Source organism: Bos grunniens, chromosome 7, assembly GCF_055505025.1.
Source record: "Bos grunniens cultivar Pamir isolate PY7600 chromosome 7, Bosgru_T2T1.0, whole genome shotgun sequence".
NCBI classification, from domain to species: Eukaryota; Metazoa; Chordata; class Mammalia; order Artiodactyla; family Bovidae; genus Bos; species Bos grunniens.
The window spans coordinates 62,786,210-62,796,494 of NC_141171.1; positions in this window are offsets into that span (position 1 = coordinate 62,786,210).

Genomic DNA, 10,285 nt, shown 5'->3' on the forward strand with positions numbered 1-10,285 from the left:
GGGGCACATGTAGTAATAAACACTAAGATGTATGAAGATATTAATTCTGATTCTAAGATAACACTTCTTAAAGAAGAAACATTTGGCCTGAGTCTCTAAGGATGGGTAAGATTTCAGCAGGGTAAGAATAAGAGATCAGAGAGGAGAAAGTCATTTAGGGAGCAGAGGACAAACTGAGATAAGGCAGGAGACAGGAGAGTTCAGCATGCTGGTGATGGTTGTAAGTGGCATGGGGTTGATGGAGCACACAGGAAATTGTGGCCTAAGATGCAGCTGGATAAGTAGAAACCAATTATAGAGGCAGACGTGTCTAAACCCTTCTGTCCTGCAAGCGGTGGGAGACCCTGGAAGGTTTTGTGAGAGAGAAGAGATCTGCTCTGCCCTGTGCTCACTGGCAGTAAGTAAAAGGATGGGTACCAAGCCAGGGCCGGGCTCTGGGAGGAGGCCTGACTACTTCCTGCTGTCTGCCGGGTCTTCTAGAACTGCCCAGGACGGAGTGAGACGGGTTCCCAGTCAGGCTGCACAGGGGCACCTCTGCCTCTGTGCTCTGGGGCCAGGGAGAGGAGGCTTCCTGCAGGGAAGCCCCCACCATCCCAAGGAATGGCTGGAGTGGACACCAAGCCTCCGAGGCCTGCCTCCAGGGCAGACGTCCAGACAAGACTTAACCCTCCCTGCCCCCAGAACACACACACAGTGCTGCCCTGACTGCTGGGAAAGGCCTTGGCTCTGGGTTCAAGTGCCGGTTCTCCTAGTCCATGTGCCTTGGGCTGGTCCCTGCTTCTTCCTCACAGGCCCTGCATTGCACAACTCCAGGAAATAGCGTTCACATGGAAGACAGTGAAATGCCCCTGGAGTTGTGCAACCCAGTGGCCCTGCCTCTCATCTCAGCTTCCTCAGGTAGCCTCACAGCACTGCCAGCAGCATGAGCAGAGTGCGGGGCACTGGGAATGGAGGAGGGGTGGAGCCTTTGCCCAGTGCCAGTCGTGGTGACAGAGACGGTCTGGGGACTGAAAGATAGCCAGGTCTAAAAGGAACAGTGACCCCCTCCTCCCAGAGCCAGACCTGGAATTTGTATCTCTGAGCTCCTCTCTACTACTCTTTCCAGTTATGTGTAATCGAAACCCTCTAACCAGTTTTTTTCACAAGAATAAACCAGGGAGAAGAAACTGTATACTCATAGCACCTTGCTGCTGCTGCTAAATCGCTCCAGTCGTATCCGATTCTGTGCGACCCCATAGATGGCAGCCCACCAGGCTCCCCTGTCCCTGAGATTCTCCAGGCAAGAACACTGTAGTGGGGCCATTTCCTTCTCCAATACATGAAAGTGAAAAGTGAAAAGTGAAAGTGAAGTTGTGTCCGACTTTTAGCAACCCCATGAACTGCAGCCTACCAGGCTCCTCAGTCCATGGGATTTTCCAGGCAAGAGTACTGGAGTGGGGTGCCATTGCCGTCCCCGTCATAGCACCTTGGTGAGCATTAAAAGTGGTGCCTTTCAAGCACCTAACGGATGTGCCTAGCCCAACAAAACAGCTTGGTAAAAATTAGGTTCATCACTATCTTTGTTTTGTAAAACAAAAAGATCTGCCCTCAGGCATTCTCACTTTGACCATCAAGGTCACAGTGAGCCTCATCCGGGGATGCCTCCAGAACAGAACTCAGAGGTCCACTGGAGATGTGCATAAACAGGGTTCTGGGAGTGAGAAAAAAGAAAAGCAGGGTACCTGCTCTCCCCATGAACAGAATGACCTCCTTCTTCTGATGAACTCTGGCGGCAGACCTGGCTACCCAAGCAATTTGGCCAAAGCTGAAGGTAAAGGAATGAAGCATGAACTGTGAAGTTTCAGGTAGAACTTTGCACAGATGGTTTATCTTCCTGAACCCCCCAAAGCCTGGCTCTATGAGTAGCATATACAACACCCAGTCAGTGGGCTAGCTCCAGCCCAGCATTGCATGGGGAGATGAGAAGGAACCATAAGGGAAGGTTCAGGGCCTGGGTGTTTGACTGACTGTCAGCTGGAAGCCACTAACACCCTGCAGAGGAACAGAGTCCAGCCCTGCCCTGCCCAGGCTTCTGGATGAAGGAAGGTCCGGGTGTGGGGCCCAAAAGCAGAGAGGAACGCCCCACCTGGAATCTGGAGATTCTTAGAGTAGGAAAGCCAGCAAGCAAATCCATTAGGTATGGCTCCTCAGTCATTTCCATATGGTCAAGTATTTTATATTTCTTTCATAATTAGAAAAAATGACATATATTAAACACCAATATTGGGGGAATTCCCTGGTGATTCAGTGGTTAGGATGCTGTGCTTTCACTGCTAAGGGCGCAGGTTCAATCCCTAGTTGGGGAACTAAGGCCAAAAACAAATAAATAAAAATAAACACCAACATTGGGTTAGTCTGAAATTCACAACACATAGTTTCTAATCCTGACCCTGCCACTCGGGGGCATCTGTGAAATGTTGAGTAAGTCACGCCCCACCTCTGAGTCTCAATTTCCCCAGTAGTACAGAAAGTGGGGATTCCCTTCTGTTCAGGCAGTCTGTCCCTGTCAAATAGGTTCCAACATTAGGTGAATGAGACTGTAGAGGCCTGGCTACTTGCTTTTCATTTCCCTGTTTTCCATATTTAAGTTTTCTGTTCCTTTAAATTTTGGAGACCAGCAACCATTGCAAAATCACCACCTCTCCTCTCTGCCTCCTCAGCAGAAAGCAAACTCCATGCCCCAGGCACTTTGAGAAGATTAAAATAGAGGGACCCAACACCCATCAGTCACCCAGTGGGTCTCCTGAGTAATCCTCTGATTCCACAAACCCAGAGCCTTAAGTAATCAGAAAGTCAGAGCTGATCTGTCTCACAAAGACATCTGGTGTCCAGTTTCACCCCTACAAAGTAGAGCCCTAGGACCGAAGAGGGACAGGAACCTGCCCAAGATCACATTGTCCCCTGGCCTCAAAGTGGAAATACGTGAATTCAGGCAGGTCTCAGATACCATTATTCTTTATGACTTTGTATCTTGTTATAATTTTAAACTTACTTGATGAAAGTTCAAAGAATAATACAGGAACATTCCAGAAAACCTTTATCCAGATTCACCTTTGGTTTATATCTTGACTCATTTTCTTTACCATTCTCTTCCTCCACAAATACACAAACTCATACACACACACACACACACACACACACACCATCTTTTTTTTTTTTTTTGAAGCATCCTGTGGCCTGCAGGATCTTATTCCCTGGTCAGGGATCAAATCTATGCCCCCTGTCGTGGAAGCACAAAGTCTTTTTTTTATTAATTTATTTTAATTTTTAATTGAGAGATAATTATTTTACAATATTTTGATGGCTTCTGCCATACATCAACATGACTCCACCATAGGTATACATATGTCTCCTCCCTGTTAAACTTCCCTCCCACCTGTCTTCCCATCCCACCCTCCTAGGTTATCACAGAACACTGACTGGGTTCCCTGCATCATACAGCAAATTCCCACTGGCTATCTATGTTATATATAGTAATGTATATATTTTGATACTGCTCTCTCATATCATCCCACCCTCTCCTCCACTGTGATCATAAGTCTGTCCTTTATGTCTGCGTCTCCTTTGCTGCCCCACAAACAGGATCATCAGTACCATCTTTCTAGATTCCATATATATGTGTGTGTGTGTGTGTGTGTGTTAATATATGATATTTGTCTTTCTCTTTCTGACTTACTTCACTCTGCATAATAGATTCTAGGTTCATCCATCTCATTAGAATGGACTCAATGCATTCTTTTTTTTATAGCTGAGTAATATTCCATTGTGTATATATACCACAACTTCTTTATCCACTCATCTGTTGATGGACATCTAGGTTGCTTCCACGTCCTAGCTATTGCAAATAGTGATGTGATGAACACTGGAGTACCTGTGTCTTTTTGAATTATGGTTTCCTCAGGATATATGCCCAGTAACGGGATTGCTGGGTCAAAAGGTAGTTTTATTCCTAGTTTTTAAAAAATTATTTACTTATTTTGATTTCTGGTTGCACTCATTGCTGCCTGAGGGCTTTCTCTGGTTGTGGAGAGCGGTGGCTACTGTCTCATCGCGATGACCTCTCTTGTTGTGGAGCATGGGCTCAGAGGTTGTTGCACACAGGCTCAGTTGCCCTGAAACATGTGGGATCTTTCTGGACCAGGGATTGAACCCTATCCCCTGCATTGGCAGGTGTATTCTTAATCACCGGACCACCAGGGAAGTCCTATTTCTAGTTTTTTAAGAAATTTCCATACTGTTCTCTGGTGGCTGTATCAATTCTCGTTCCCACCAACAGTGCAAGAGAATTCCCTTTTCTCCACACCCTCTCCAGCATTTATTGTTTGTAGACTTTTTGATCATGGCCATTCTGACCAGTGTGAGATGTCCCCTCATTGTAGTCTTGATTTGCATTTCTCTAACGATCAGCGATGTTCAGCATCTTTTCATGGGTTTATTATCCATCTGTATGTCCTCTTTGGAGAAATGTCTGTTTAGGTCTTCTGCTTGCCTTTTGATTGGGTTGTTTGTTTTTCTGGTATTGAGCTGAATGAGCTGCTTGTATATTTTGGAGAGTAATCCTTTGTCAGTTGTTTTGTTTGCTGTTATTTTCTTCCATTCTGAGGGTTGTCTTACCTTGATTATCATTTGTGAAAAGCTTTTAAGTTTAATTAGGTCCCACTTGTTTATTTTTATTTCCGTTACTCTAGGAGATGAGTCATAGAGGATCTTGCTGTGATTTATGTCAAAGAGTGTTCTGCCTATGTTTTCCTTTAAGAATTTTATAGTTTCTGGTCTTACATTTAGGTCTTTAATCCATTTTGAGTTTACTTTTGTGTATGCTATTAGGAAGTGTTCTCATTTCATTCTTTTACATACACCTAGCTGTCCCGTTTTCCCAACACCATTTATTGAAGTGATTGTCTTTTCTCCATTGTATATTTGTGCCTCCTTTGTCAAAGATAGGGTGCCCATAAGTATGTGGATTTATCTCTGGGCTTTCTATCTTGTTCCATTGGTCTATGTTTCTATTTTTGTGCCAGTGCCATACTGTCAGATGACTGTAGCTTTATAGTATAGTCCGAAGTCAGAATGGTTGATTCTTCCAGCTCCATTCTTTTTTCTTAAGATTGCTTTGGCTATTCAACATCTGTTGTGTTTCCATACAAATTGTGAAATTATTTGTTCTAATTCTGTGAAAAATATCATTGGTAGTTTGACAGAGATTGCATTAAATCTATAGATTCCTTTGGGTAGTAAGTCAATTTTACAACACTGATTCTCCAATCCAAGAACATAGTATATCTTTTCATCTGTTTGTGTAGTCTTTAATTTCTTTCATCAGTGTCTTGTTTTCTGCATACAGGTCTTTTGTCTCTTTAGGTTGATTTATTCCTAACTTTTATTCTTTTTGTTGCAGTGGTGAATGGGTTTGTCCCTTTAACTTCTCTTTCTGACTTTTCATTATTAGTGTATAGGAGTGAAAGGGATTTCTGTGTACTAATTTTGTATCCTGTATTTTACTATATTCATTGATTCAATTCAGTTCAGTCGCTCAGTCGTGTCTGACTCTTTGCAACCCCATGGACTGCAGCATGCCAGGCCTCCTGGTCCATCACTAACTCCTGAAGTTTACTCAAACTCATGTCCATTGAGTCAGTGATGCCATCCAACCATCTCATCCTCATATTCATTGATTAGCACTAATAATTTTCTGGTGGCATCTTTAGGGTTTTCTATGTAAAGAATCATGTCATCTGCAAACAATGAGAGTTTTTACTTCTTTTCCAACCCAGATTCCTTTTATTTCTTTTTCTTCTCTGATTGCTGTGGCTAGGACTTCCAACACTATACTGAATAATAGTGGCAAGAGTTGGTACCCTTGTCTTATTCCTGATTTTAGAGGAAATGCTTTCAATTTTTCACCATTGAAATATTTGCTGTGTGTTTGTGTGCATGCTAAGTCACTTCAGTCATGTCCAACTCTTTGTGACCCTGTGAAGTATAGCCCACCAGGCTCCTCTGTCCATGGGATTCTCCAGGCAAGAATACTGAAGTACATTGCCATGCTCTCCTCCAGGGAATCTTCCTGACCCAGGAATTGAATCTGAATCTCTTATGTCTCCTGCATTGGCAGGCAGATTCTTTAACACTAGTGCCACCTGGGAAACCCTGGATGTCATATATGGCCTTTATTATGTTGAGATATGTTCCTTCTATTCCTACTTTCTGGAGAGTTTTTATCATAGATGGGTGTCAAATTTTGTCAAAAGCTTTCTCTGCATCTATTGAGATGATCATATGGTTTTTATCTTTCAGTTTGTTGATATGATGTATCACATTGATTGATTCAGATATATTGAAAAATCCTTGCATCCCTGGGATGAATCTCACTTGATCATTATGTATGATCTTTTTAATGTGTTGTTGGATTCTGTTTGGTAGAATTTTGTCAAGCATTTTGCACCTATGTTCATCAGTGATATTGGCCTATAATTTTCTTTTTTCTTCTTTTTTTGTGTTTTTTGGTGGCATCTTTGTCTGGTTTTGGTATCAGGGTGATGGTGGCATCATAGAATGACTTTGGGAGTTTTTCTGGCAGAGTTTGAATAGGATAGGTCTTAGGTGTTAGCTGTTCTCTCAACTTTTGGTAGAATTTGCCTGTTAAGACATCTGGCCCTAGGCTTTTGTGTGCTGAAAGATGTTTGATTACAGATTTGATTTCCATGTTTGTGATTGATCTGTTTATATTTTCTATTTCTTCCTGGTTCAGTTTTGGAAGGTTATGCTTTTCTAGAACTTTGTCCATTTCTTCCAGGTTATCCTTTTATTGGCATATAGTTGTGCCTAGTAGTCTCTTATGATCCTTTGTATTTCTGTGTTGTCTGTGTCGTAACTTCTCCTTTTTCATTTCTAATTTTATTGATTTGAGTCTTCTACCTTTTTTCCTTGAAGAGTTTGGCTAACGGTTTGTCATTTTTGTTTATCTTCTCAAAGAACCAGCTTTTAGTTTTATTGGTCTTTGCTATAGTTTCAGAAGCACAGTCTTAACCACTAGACCACCAGGGAAGTCCTCATACTGATTTTTATCTGAACCATTTGAAATTAAGTCAAATACAGCATCCCTCAGTGTGCTAGTATTTCCCTTTCAAAACCACAGTATAAAGATCAAAATTGGCAAATTTAACTTTGCTATAAGCCATTATTTAATATACAGTCCATATTCAAATGTCCTCTGCCATCCCCCCACCCCCACTTCAGAACTGGCAATTATTTTTATCCATTACCCTGTACCCAGGCGCCCTGCCCTTTCACCCAGGCAAAGTGAATCAGGCCTTTAATCCTTTCTTTCCCACCTACTACCTCCTGGCTCTGGGCCCTTTTCCCCTGCCTCCTCTGCTGAGGCCTGCCCAGACCAGACAGAACAGGAAGTGCTGCTGTGAGGAGCAGGAAGGCTGTCCTCACCTTTGACCTGGGAGCACAGGACACCTGAGCCTCTGTCTCTAGCGTGCCCAGGGAGGGTAGGTGTCCAGAAGTCTTAGGGAGGTGCACCCCCAATCTTCAGTGGTGCCCACTGGCCTGCCTGTCCCAAAGGGCAAGAGGGGCCCAGCCCAGAAGGGGCTCCACTGAGAAGCTCAAATTTGGTCTAGTTCTAGGGATAAAACCCACTCCCATGAAAAATCCATATACCCCAGAATGAGTTTCAGTAAAGAAGGCTCTGTGAGTGGGAAAGGAACTTTCTGGGCTTCCGGACGTGTTCTGTATGTGAGTGGTGGTTTCAGGAGTGCATGCATGTGGAGAAGTTCATCGATCTGTGCTCCTGAGATGTCGATCCTTCACTCTATGTCCATGTCAGTAAATAATCAAATCTATATAAATGTGTGTGTATGCCAGGGAGCAATGCTGTGAACTCCAAGAGGAAGTGACAGCTTCTGGTTTTGTCCAGCCCACCTGGAATGGCTTGTGCCCATCACTTTCTAGACACTGAATAAACTGTTGAACAAACAAATGAATTAACTTAATGCTGTGACCATATTTCTCAATGTAGAAGAATGGAGTGTGTGCTCAGTTGCTCAGTCATGTTTGACTCTTTGTGATCCCAGGGACTGTAGCCTGCCAGGCTCCTCTGTCCATGGAATTCTCCAGGCAAGAATACTGAAGTGGGTTGCCATTCCCTACTCCAGGGGATCTTCCCAACTCAGGGATCAAACCTGCGTTCCCTGCATCTCCTGCATTGGCAGGCAGATTCTTTACCACTGAGTCACCTGGGAAACCCAAAACAGACATGATATCTTGCTAAATGGAATAAGCAGATTATAGAATAGTAGGCAAGAATGCTCCCATTTTTATAAATATTTATGTTTGTATATATTTTATATCTAATCTGGGTAACATACCAACTTCTTAATAAGTGGTCTCTCTGAGTGAAAAGATAAGGACAATTTCTTTTTATTCCCCCTGTTTTGCTACTGTTTAGGAAGGGTGTTTTTTGTTTTCATAAAAATATGAACTGTTTAGTTTAAAAAAGCAAATACTTTAAAAATATATATTCATAAAAAGCACCAAGAAGCAGTACAGGTCCTGAGCATACCAGGACTGATTTGTGAATTTCTAAACAAGGGTTACAGTATGTGGTGTGTCCCAAGTTTATCAAACCAAAGACCTTTTGGCAAAATGCTGCTCTAAAGAGAAAAAGATAGAAAGATCCTGGGTCCCTGATAATTGCCTGGCACCGTCACATCAATCCAGAATTGCTTATGTCCAGACTTCTTCTATACCTAAGAAAAGCAAAGCTTTTATATATAAACTACAATGATTTGAATTCTTTGCTATGCAGGAAAACCGAATTCTAGTTGATGCCAAAGTTTATGCAGTGCCATGCACTTAGGAGGTGGTCAGAGACTGTTAATGCTGTTATTTTCAGCTCTCCCAGGTGGGGTCGGGAGAGGAGGGTGCTGGGATCGTCTCCCCAAGACAGAAGCTGCTTTCCCAAGCCTTTCACACAGGACCATTACCCAGCACAAAATGAATTCCTCTGATCTGTAAGCTGCAGCTGAACAAGCTGGAGATGGAGTGAAGTTCTATGGCTGCAAAGGTCAAGCCTGGAAGAAATCCCAAAGCCTGGGTGTGTCTGAACCAAATGCATATGGGCTTAATGGATCCTGGAGTTTCTGAAACCACAGAGATCCAACTCACATGGGGAAGGCTCCCCTCAGGGGTGAGAACCACTGGCTCTTAGAGTAAGAAGAGCCCTTAAAATGTGACCACAATGACCTCCTACTTAAAGTACATCCCCTCCATGGCATCCCTTCCAAGCAGTCCTCTGCTCTACCTGAGTACTCAGTGATGGTTGCTCATCGCCTCCCCAGGAGCCTGGCCCTTCTTCCAAGACTCCAGATGAAGTCCTTTGTATTCAACTTTGGCTCCCATCCTTTGGTCCTGGTTCTGCCCTCCAGAACTGCACAAAGCATGTTGTCCTCTGAAAATCTTTTATGTGTGGAAAGTGTTTCTCCTTAATTAAAATAATAACAACAGGTACTGTTAATGTGGAGTTTACCGTGGCTGGATGCTCCGCTGAGCATGTTACATGCCTGATCTCACTCACTCCTCATGGTCCCACGAGGGAGGGAAGACAATTGTCCACATTTTATAGATGAGGAGTCTGTGTCTTAGGAGAGATAAAGAACTTTGTGTGAGGTTGCTCAGTCAGTAAGTAGCAGAGCTGAGATAAGGGTCTCAGACTTTTCATAGCTTAACCACTGTACTGATGACTACACATGCCTACCTGTCAGAATTTCCCAGCCAACTTAGCTCTTCCAAGGCAGGCTTTCTGAGTTCCTGCTTGTTTCATAAACCCAGAATTGACACCCATAGTACCACAAGTACACATGTATGTTTGGGGAGCAAATAAAACATAATAGGAAAAATGGGATTATCCTGGGAACTCAAGTGTAATAGTTCGAAGAGCCCTGCACTGGTGGCTGGGAGACTGGGAATTAATTTGAGCTCTGGTGAGAGAGATCCCAGGAAATGACAGTACAGCTGATGTGGTCTCCCAACCATCATCCATACCAAGGGCCACGTGGTTGATGCTAAGACTGCATCCCACTCCAGCCAGCTGTGTTTTCTAGCACATAGTTCTGTATGCAGAGACCTCGGTGCTGAGAATACCCTTCTTGCTCTGTGTGTCCATCACACACACAAAGGTACCACATAAGAAGTGAAAGAGGAGCTGGGCTTGCGTAGTACATAGCCAGGGGCAAACACT